Genomic DNA, 10,728 nt, shown 5'->3' with positions numbered 1-10,728 from the left:
AAACCATGAATGTTGAGTATGGCCCCTAGTTACCATTTTCATGATGTTCTTAGCAGTTTTTCTCTCCAAGTAGGCAAGGTTCTCCATCTTAGATGTCCATGCAGATCAGTTTGATTTTCCAGCCAAGCTTCAAGGAAGAGACTATAGTTCAATTGTCTGTATTCTGAGAAGCTTCAAAGTCCACTAGCCAAGGACACTGATGAAGGTACAGATTTTATCAAGACCTTTGTGTTTTTCTCAGATCTATTAGTGACATAAAGGGCTAAACTAGGGCATGTCAGAGCATATATAACTAGAGGCTCCCGGTCACCACTATATGCTAAGAACCTGAACTTTCCTGAGTGCTTGGAGCCAGGAAAGAAGCATGAAGTGGCTTGTGCTCTTCGGGCTTGTGGCCTTCTCAGACTGCAGAGTCATGTAAGTATGGGGACTGTAAGTCACATCATATTTCTTTCTGTGATTTTTCTTTTCATCTGATTATTCTTCCACCCATCAGGTTTAGAAGGCAATGGAATATTTCCCTGACAGTGTTAAAGTTCAACTCTTACTTATTGATAAGTACCTTGCTATAGGAACTGTGGGTCCCAAGGGTTGGTGTAGATTTGCAGAGTTGCACAACTCTTGGGGTTCAGTAATGTCATGACCTGTGGAAACTGGAAGTCCTTGCAACAGTTCAGTGCACAGTCAATGCAGATGTAGGTGTGGTCCTGTGGAATAACACTCTTCTACCTTTTATTTAACATGTCCTCTTTGTTCCCTCTCTACTTCAGTGTGTATATGTCTATGTCTGATTCTCTGTATCACTATCATTTGTCTCTCCATCTCCACTCACAAATGTGAGTGCATTTGTTTCTGTATTGTTTCCTTTTAATTTTTCATTTGACTTATCCTTCCTTCTTGAGCCTCTACATTTCCCTAACTTGTTCCCTATCTCCTGGATTCTTCTTTCAACTCTCTCTTCTCTTTCAACTTGAAGAAAGATATATATATCTTTTTATATCTGTTTTATATCTGACAAGCAGGGTGACCACAACCAATTCACGAACCTCTTGCATTTCAAATTCCTCCCTTGTAAAAGAGGATAGGAATCCCCCTTCTACCTCCTTCCCTGAGCTTCTATGAGAAGGATACAGTGGAATGACAACAGCAATGCCAATGGCTGTCATTGTCGATACTTCATATTTATTAGGTAAATTATATACATCACTTCACCTATCCCCAAAATATTCTATTTGGAGGGTTTGAGTCATTAGATTCCACTATCTTACTGAGACCCCACATGGTCATATGGCTTATCTGACATTATAGAACAGAACCTGTAATCAAACCTATGTCTTTGCCATGGTATATGCATAACATTCTGATGTGCCTCGTAAAAATGATTGGAAAATACACAGTGCCATTACAACGACAGCTATACTTTAACACTGACAGCTAATTGTAGTTTCTTCTTTGTTTTCTTTGTCAAATGTTCTGTAAAGAATACCTCTAATGAAAGTGAAGACCATGAGAAATACCCTCAGTGAAAAAAACATACTGAACAATTTCCTGAAGGAACATGCTTATAGACTGTCTCAGATTGCTTCTTGTGGCTCAAATATAACTATTCACCCCCTGAGGAATATCATGGAAGTGAATGTTTTGGGAGGATGGTGCTCCACAGCACCCCTCATGCTCTAGCCTAGCACTGGGTTCATTTGCAGATGCCAAATGGGATGTTTGGGCTGGGGCTCCTGCAGGACATGGAAACCCTGGGCATAGGGGTCCCACCCAGAGGAAAAGGCACTCTCATCCTCAACTCCTGGTCTTGGTGACTGGGTCCAGAAGTTAGCAGGTGGCAGGAAAACATCTATTTCTGTGTCAAAGATGTGTCATTAGCTTGAGGGAGATTGTTCCTTCTGAGGAGAAGACAACAGCGACCCACTGCAGTACTCTTGCCTGGAAAACCCCAAGGATGGAGGTGCCTGGAAGGCTGCAGTCCATGGGGTCGCTAAGAGTCGGACACGACTGAGCGACTTCACTTTCACTTTTCACTTTACTGAATTGGTGAAGGAAATGCAACCCACCCCAGTGTTCTTGCCTGGAGAATCCCAGGAAAGGGGGAGCCTGGTGGGCTACTGTCTAGGGGGTTGCACAGACTCGGACATGACTGAAGCGACTTAGTAGCAGCAGCAGTTCCTTCTGAACTAAGTGAGTCACTCAGTTACAGATGAAGAGTGAACCATCTCTGATCAGAAGGTAGAACAAAGTGCAAAGCAATTGTGAATCCCCAGGCAGAGGAATTCAGTTTCCACAGATGCAAGAGCCACAGCCATAAAAAGTTACTGAATCTGTATTCTGTGCAAGGCCGTAAGAATCTAACACATAGGTTATTGTGTTTAGATTAGAAAAAAAAGGCTTATTTTCTTTTCAAGAATGCCCATGCCAGCCTGAGAGATAGTCAAAGAGTAAATACATGTCAAATGAAAGGGTCACCTGTGTGGTGTTGATTGGATGTGGTCTGAGTTTAGAGGGAGTGGCTGGGGTTGATCAAGAGGGACCTTCTGGAGAAGGGGGCGCTAAGGCTGGGTTTGAAGAGACTACAGTATCTCAAATGAAGACACCAGAACTTCCCAGGGTGTCCAGTGGTCCTGTAAGTCCAGTGGTTATGCCTCTGCGCTTCCAGTGCAGGAGATAGCACTTCAATGCCCTGTTATAGAGTCAGTATCCTGCAAACTATGTAGCACACACAAAAAAATATCACATGCAAGCACCTCTGTGATCAAAGGCTGTGAGCTGCACAGTGGTTGGAAAGTGATCTCAAGAGATATCTGACCTCCAGAGGGAGGCATGAGTGTGGGAACAGAGGGTAGCCAGTTCTGCACTTACCCACTCCCTCCTTTTCCCTGTAGATGCTCTATGTGGGTAACATCACCATTGGAACACCCCCTCAGGAATTCTAGGTTATCTTTGACACAGGCTTATCTGACTTGTGGGTACCCTCCCTCTTTTGCACCAGCCCAACCTGTTGTGAGTACAGACACCCTGTACCTGGAGAATCTTTCACTTTCCCTGTCCCCCTGTTTTGCACCCTTGGCACTGATGACACTCATCTCTTTTGTCTGCAGCTACACAAGTTAGGTTCAGACATCTTGAGTCTTCCACCTTCCAGCCTACCCAAAAGACCTTCAGCATCGCCTATGGATCTGGGAGCATGAAGGGATTTCTTGCTTATGACACCATTTGGGTAACAGTGTAAACAGAAGCTGAGTCAGGACTGCCTATGGAGTGACCACTGCTTGCAAAACAGATGCAGGACCTTCTGGCTGGACCCTTCCTAGCCTAACTCCTGTAGATATTGGCCATCTTTCCCACAGGATCCTGTCCCTGGGGAGGCAGTGCCTGTGGTGACACATGAGTACACAGATTAGCTAACCCAGAGAGTGGCCTGAGGTGTGGACTTGCAGCTTCTCTGCCCATGAGCAGTTCAAGGTTCATTTTGTTGGGAGCGAGAAGAGGGGAAAAAAACACCCACTTTTATATTCTCAGACTGTTCCAGGCACTTTCAGGTAATAATTGTTTTAATCCTGCAACAACCCCACATAGCAGGTGGTCGGATTAACTCATGAGACATATGAGGAAACTGAGGTGCAGACAGCAAGGGCCTTGTTGAGGTCACACATATGGTAAATGATGGAGCTAGGCTGGCTTTTCAGGACTGCAGTTGCTGTGGGGTGTTTGGGGACAGGATAAAACTGATCTAGGGAACCTCGGGGCAGTCAAGGGCTTCAGGTATCCAGACTGGGAAACTGGAGGCCAGAGAAGTCAGGGGGCCTGATAAATGAGTTCTCACTCTAGAGGATCCTTGAGAGTCTAATAAAACCTATGGCCTGCCTCACAAAAGCACTTGAGTAGTTCCTCTCTCTCTCTTTCTCTCTCATACCCACACAAATACACACATATCCCCAAAAGTGAATTTCCCAAGCAGTAATTTCATAGATCCCTGCAAGCAAGATTGTATTTTCGGCTTCTGCCTTCCTGGACAGATGCAGAATCCACAGTACCTTACAGAGAATGCAGTCCATTCCTGTCATTAGGGCACAGTGATGCCGAAGAGAAGGCTACCTTGGTCTTGACTCATTTTGTCCACAAGGGGGCACCTGGCCTGACTCTTGGTTTCCCAACCTGTACAGAAACTACCAGGCCAATTTGACCCACTCAGGTGGTGTTTATCAGAGGGGCAGATGTTTTAAAATTCACAGCCTCTCACAAATGGATCTCAAATTCCCCTCCCAGCTTGCTCTAACCATCTGAGGCCTACCGAAGATACAGCCCAGCCTCAATTCTTCTCTGAGGATCTAATGGCAATGCACGCCATTCCAGTCCTAGCCGCACTTCACATATATGTAAGCGGGAACACTCTTCTGTCCCACAGATTGGGGACCTTGTAAGTACTGACCAGCAATTCGGTCTAAGCGTGGGGGAATACAGGTGTGAGGGTGTACCTTTTGATGGCATCTTGGGCTTGAACTACACCGACCTATCCATCTTTGGAGCTATCCCCATCTTTGACAACCTGAAGAATCAAGGTGTCATTTCTGAGCCTGTTTTTGCCTTCTACTAGAGCAAGTAAGTCTGAGATGGACAATGCCTTTCTCCAAATTAGCTGTAAGATGCTTTCAGTTGCACGAAAATTATAGAACACTTGATAAAGAAGTATTCTGAGAGATAATCTAACCCAGGATAGCTATAGCCCCAGGGCCATACCTAGCTTCACCACAGGCTTTTATAAATAACGTTTTATTGGAACACAACCGTGCTCCTGGGCTCAAGATCAGTACCCTGGTCTAGGGGGATGAGTGAGGAGGAAGACTAATGGAAGGCAACAGGAAACAAGCTGGAGGAAAAGGCAATAGGATTTGCTTATGAATTTGATAAGGAAGGAAGGAGTAGGATGGTGGGTAGCTTTCCTTCCTCATTAGCATTTCACTGAGAGCCCAGGACCAGCTACCCTATTTGCAGCAGCCAGTGAAAAAGGAAAATGTGCGACATAAAACAAAAGTGTGGGACCCCTTGTTCAAAAAATATTAGGCATTTCAAGACAGGGAGAGCAAAGGTGGGTTCCCTTCTGAGCGTGGGGCCCTTTGGACAGTAGAGATCACAGGCTAGGGGAGCCAAGTCTGGGTGAACTGAACCCACACTGTTAGCAATCCCAGGCCTTGATTTACCTGAAAAATGACAAGCTGGACAAGGAGAGACCCAAACTGCTTCAGCACCCTGTCCTCTGAGTGTGTCTGAGGACTCAGGTCACAGGAGGTCCGGGGCCTCTTCAGAAGACATAGTGGGTGGATCCCAACCATGTGACTCAGGTTCTAACCTCCTCTGTGTCACTTATTAGCCAGTAACTGACCTCAGTCTAGTTCTCAATCGCTCCTAGCCTCAATTTCTGCATCTTATTAGGGCCTTGATGGGTGGAGAAGCAAAGCTCTCAGACAATGCTGTTGCTACTGTCCTCCAAAGATCCCCTCCTCTCTTCTCTCTACACATGCAGGGTGAAAGGCAGTGTGGTGATGTTTGGTGGGGTGGACCACCGCTACTACAAGGGAGAGCTCAACTGGGTACCATTGACCCAAGCAGGTGACTGGCGTGTACACATGGACCGGTAAGTCTCTCCCTCTGAGGGTCAACCCAAGGGATGCTCCCACTACTATACATGGGCACAGGCAGACACACACAAATGGATTCTCAGACACATAGTCACACAAACATATATACCATCCACAATGACACAGACAGACATACGGACACATGGAAACACACAAACAGACACATATAAACATACACAGAGACACATATAAACATGCGTAGCTAGTCAGAGACACACAGAAACACACATAGACACAAACAAACACACATACAAATACACATACAAACACACATACAAACAAACACACAAGCACATAGATACGCAAGGGCTCTGACCAGGGTCCTCACAGGGTCCAGAGAGGTCTGTGAAGCTTGGAGAGCACTGCACTCGCTGCCCAGTGAGGCAGGGAGCACGGTCAGAGGACTCTGCAGTGTGGTGAACAGGATCAGGGAGGATTTCACCAGCCTGGACAGAGTTATAAGATGACCAATTGTCCAGGGCTACCAGGGACCAAGGAAGTTCTCAGTACAGATAAATGTCAGTTTAAAAACAGGGACAGTCTTGAGCAAATGGGGAAAACTGGTTTCCTTATGGAGAAGCTACCCAGCAGTGGAGAGAGGTTGGCTGCATTCTTAGGATGTGAAAGCAAGTAATAAAAACGTCACCCCACATCCCTGGGCACACAGTGGGGCAGGGGCTATAACTGAGAGAATCAGGAAGATGGGATTCAGGAGTTACCTGAGGATAAGAGGCAATAATTGATAGGATTCTGTGTGATACCCTCAGACAAACACTGACCTGTCCTTTGGAGTTTCCATGGGCTAGTCATGTATTGCCTGGCCAGGGTCTCAGGGTCCGAGCTGGTTGTAGGAGCAGTGCTGGGAGACACCCTCTCACAGAGGACCCCCTCTCTCCCACCACTCTGAGAATCGGCTGCCCTGTGAATCTCCATCTTCACCCTGTGGTTGACTGGTTATTTGCTCTCCACCAGATACAGCTCTCTGGATCTTTCTCATTCATTATTTTCACAGTCTGCATTCACTCACTAAACAGACAAGCGTTGTGCATCCACTGTGTGCCAGGCACTTTAGGGAGACAACGAGAATAAAATTTGCCCTCACATCTAAGAAGGCAGATGCACAGAAATGACACACACACTTGGTGAATTGTGACTTTGGTACATGCTAGACGTGAGGAAGGTTCTACAGAGAGTGTCAAGAAAGGAGACTGATAAACACTGGGGGAAAGACTTCCCTGAGTCCATGACAATTAAGCTGGAATCTAAGATGAGAAGAAATTTTCTAGTCAAAGGGGAGGGAAGTCTTCTAGGAAGGAATACCAGCTTGTGTCAAGGTACAAACATCCTAGTGTATTCAAGTACTGCATTCAAGGATGTCAAGGAAGGTGCCATGTCAAGAGCAAGGGTAAAGATTCAGGGCAAGAGACAAAGGGCTGTTTAGAAGACAGTCGGGAAGGGGGCAGCTCTGGGGAGACTCAGAGTGACCTCGATGCCCGTTTTGTTCCACTGTCTCTCAGCATCTCCATAAAAAGACAGGCTATTGCTTGTTGTGGCAGCTGCGAGGCTCTTGTGGGCACCGGGACATCACTGATCCTTGGCCCAAGAAGACTGATCAATAACATCCAGGAGCTCATCAGTGCCTCGCCACGGGGTTCCGAGGTGAAGGGTCATGCCCCAGGGTCACTCCCAGTCTCCACACACAACAAGGATCTCCAGGGCCAACCTCTCTCCCTCTCTCTCTAATAGTACTACGTTTCATGTTTTGTGATCAATACCCTGACCTCTATTATCTTCACCATCAATGGTATCAACTACCCAGTGCCTGCTCGATCCTACATCCTCAAGGTGAGGGGAGGACCGTGAGGGGTGGTTCTCAAATAGGAACTCGAAATAACCCTTGGGCTGCTGCTGGGAGGAGGCCGCCCTCTGCAGGCCATCTCTCACTATTGCAGATGCTGCTGAGCCCTGTGGCTGGGCCAGAACCTCCCTCAACACCAAAGACTTGAGAGTAAAGGCCCGTGTGGGACACTGATCATCCTGAAAAAAATGTGGAGACGCCACACCATGCTGGCATGGTGGGAGTCACAACGAGACAGGAACACTGAGGTCCTCAGTGTTCAAGGAGCTTCAGTTCAAAATGAAACTTCAGATGCATGAATCCGGGAAGTCAGTGCTAGCAGTCCCTGAAATAGGCCATGTGACAAGGAGAATGGCTGGGGACAGTCCCAGTGTGCTGTCCCACCACAGGGATTAACCCTCTCCCTCCCCTTCTCTCAGTTTTCCTGGTTTGGATGATAAATTACATGGTCAGCCTAGTTCTATGCTGCCATCTTCCCCTTGCTCTGGCCAGGTGTCCCCTTTGTGAGTTGGGGTACCTGACCCTTCTCTAGGGAGGTTGGATGCTAAGGGAAATGAAGGGTGCACAGTGACTGCTCCGCCCTAGCAAAGGATGGAGGCTTCATGTCAGCTCCCTGTGGGAGTTCAGAGCAGGCTGATGGGCTCAAACAAGGCTTTGAGGAAGGGAGGGAATTTCAGGAATTCTAAAACCACAAACTCATGGAGCCATATGGAGGGTTGCTTGGTTCTAGGCAACACTGCACTGGATTCCATGCAAATGGTATCCCAAGGTGATCTGCATTGTGCACTGGGGATTTACTAGGGGTGACGAGAGCTACGGACTGACTGGTGGGAATGGGGAACCAGAGTATGTTACCCAACCAAGCCTGGAGTGGCCAAAGAGGGTGAGTGTTGGCCGAAGGAGGCTTCCCAGAGTTCCTGAGTGAAGTCTTCAAGAACGTGTTGTGGGCACTGCTATATTTAAGATGGATAACCAAGAAAGAGTTAGTGTGTAGCACAGGCAACTCCGCTCAGTTATATGACAGCCTGGATGGGAGGGGTATCTTTGGGACCAGGATACATGGATACATATGGTTGAGTTCCTTTGCTGTCCACCTAAAACCCAGAATATTGTTAATCAGCTATACTGCAATAAAAAATAAAGTTTTTTAATAAAGTACTGATTGTGGGGATGCAGGAGGATAACCTGCATTCTCTGTAGAGAAGACATGGAGCAGGAGTCAGGAGGAAAGAAACAGGGAGTGATGAGAACTATGGACACTCTTGTTCTTTTCTAAAAATTGTAGTGTGGCTACAGTGAAGTGTGGCTGATCTTCAGTGTTGCCTTAAGTTCTGCTGCCCAGCAATGTGACTCAGTTATACACATAAATATAATATATATATATATATATATATATATATATATATATATATATATAATTTTTCTTATTCTCTTTCATGTAGTGTATAACGGGATATTGAATATAGTTCCTTACAGTAGCTCTACAGTAGGACTTTGTTTTTTATCATTCCTCTGTTTCCCCAACTCCCAGTTCTCCCCTCCCCCACACCCTTCCTCATGGCAACTGCATGTACGGGCCCTTTTTGGTTTTGGATGAGCTCTCACATATCCCCTGCTAATGAGAAAATCCCTTGATACTTACCAAAAGAGGGAAATATAACCAAGAATTGTGCTGGGTCTGGATATTTGTGGGAGTTGCACGTAAGGGCTCAGGCTGACTAGTGTGCGTCTCTGACTCCCCCAGGATTCTAGAGGCCACTGCCATACCACCTTTAAAGAGCACACAGTGAGTACATCTACAGAGACCTGGATCCTGGGTGACGTCTTCCTGAGACTGCATTTCTCAGTCTTTGATCGAGGAAATGACAGGATGGGCCCGGCACAGGCAGTGTACATGCTTGGAGTGGCACAGGAATCAGTACGGCCGCCCCTAAGAAACACTCACTCACACTTAGGGCACTCCTGCTGGTGAACTGTAACTGATGCTGGTGAACTGTAACTGGTGGTCTGCACACCCTATTCTCAGTAAAGAATAAAGGGTTTCACTCATCATGGTGCTGAAACAAATGGGTGCCTATGTTTTTGCCTGGGAGGTGTACAATGATCAGGAAGGATCTAGAATAAATTCTAAATCACAGTTGAGAGGAGACAACTCCAATTGGCTTTGAAGAAAGGGGAGACTCATTGAAATGATTCTGGGAATCCAGATCACAAGACTCAGAGCAAATATAAAGACCTTAGTGACTGGACCCAAGAAATCAGAAGTCATCTCTTCTCTCTTTCTCACCCTCGCTTTTTCCCTTCACTCTTCTTTGGAGGTCTTAGCCTGACAAATTTCTTCCTTAAGGCTTCTACACCTAGTGAGGGAGTCCAAGCTACCTGCCCTAGGGTTTTATATCCTGAAGGCATCTCCAATAAGGAAAAAGATTGCAGACATCAGAGTTCAAGTGTGTTCTCTGAATGACCCACCTCAAATTACATGTACAGCCCCAGATGACCCAACCAGGCATGGCCATGGGGTCCTATGATTCGCTTTTCATGGTCATTGGCCCTGACCCAAAGGATCACATGATTCTCAGTTTCCTCCAGAAATACATGGCTGAAGCTGGGGAGAGGCAGCCCCAAGGATATTGACTGGGGGATGGTGTAGGCCATGGAGGAGTTTGTGATGACCCACCAACTCCACCACCTCCTCATTCAGAGGAATTCTAAGGGGGTAATGATATAGACTGTTTTCATCCCATCTCAGATGAACTTATCACTGGGCTTCTCCTCCAGGGTAGTTTGGGTGAGGTACTTCATGCAGAGCTGGTTCCCTTTTGTGACCACACTCCAGTCACCAGCTCTCTGCCACATATGCCTGCTCTGTCCTTTCCAGTCCTACTTGTTAAGTGGTGGCCCCAGTGGATCCCTGAGCCATCCCCCTCCTCCAGGGCCCAAAATACCCCTTCCTTGTCCTCCAATGCTGCTGGGGAGAATGCAACGCCAGTATCAGGGGTCCCAGGGTACACAGAGCCTTCAGCCTTTCTGAGCTTCCTCTAGGGGTGGAGCTACAAACTCTTTGCTTGGTGCTGCCATGGTTAGGCACTTTCGCAGTGGAAGCATCCGTTCTTTCCACCTAGAGTCCCTCAGTAGATGCCTCAGCTGAGACAGCAGGGATCAGAAGTTGATTTCCTTTCAGATTGACTGATTTGATCCCCTTGTTGTATAAGGGCCTCTCAAGAA

General features: G+C 46.8%; 1 pseudogene; it reads left to right on the top strand.

Annotated features, from left to right (window-relative positions):
- Positions 1-364: 364 nt before the first annotated feature.
- On the top strand, positions 365-10,137 carry LOC122706184 (annotated as a pseudogene).
- Positions 10,138-10,728: the final 591 nt, after the last annotated feature.

The sequence above is a fragment of the Cervus elaphus genome, chromosome 2, assembly GCF_910594005.1.
Source record: "Cervus elaphus chromosome 2, mCerEla1.1, whole genome shotgun sequence".
NCBI classification, from domain to species: Eukaryota; Metazoa; Chordata; class Mammalia; order Artiodactyla; family Cervidae; genus Cervus; species Cervus elaphus.
This window is presented reverse-complemented; position numbering and strand designations above follow the sequence as displayed.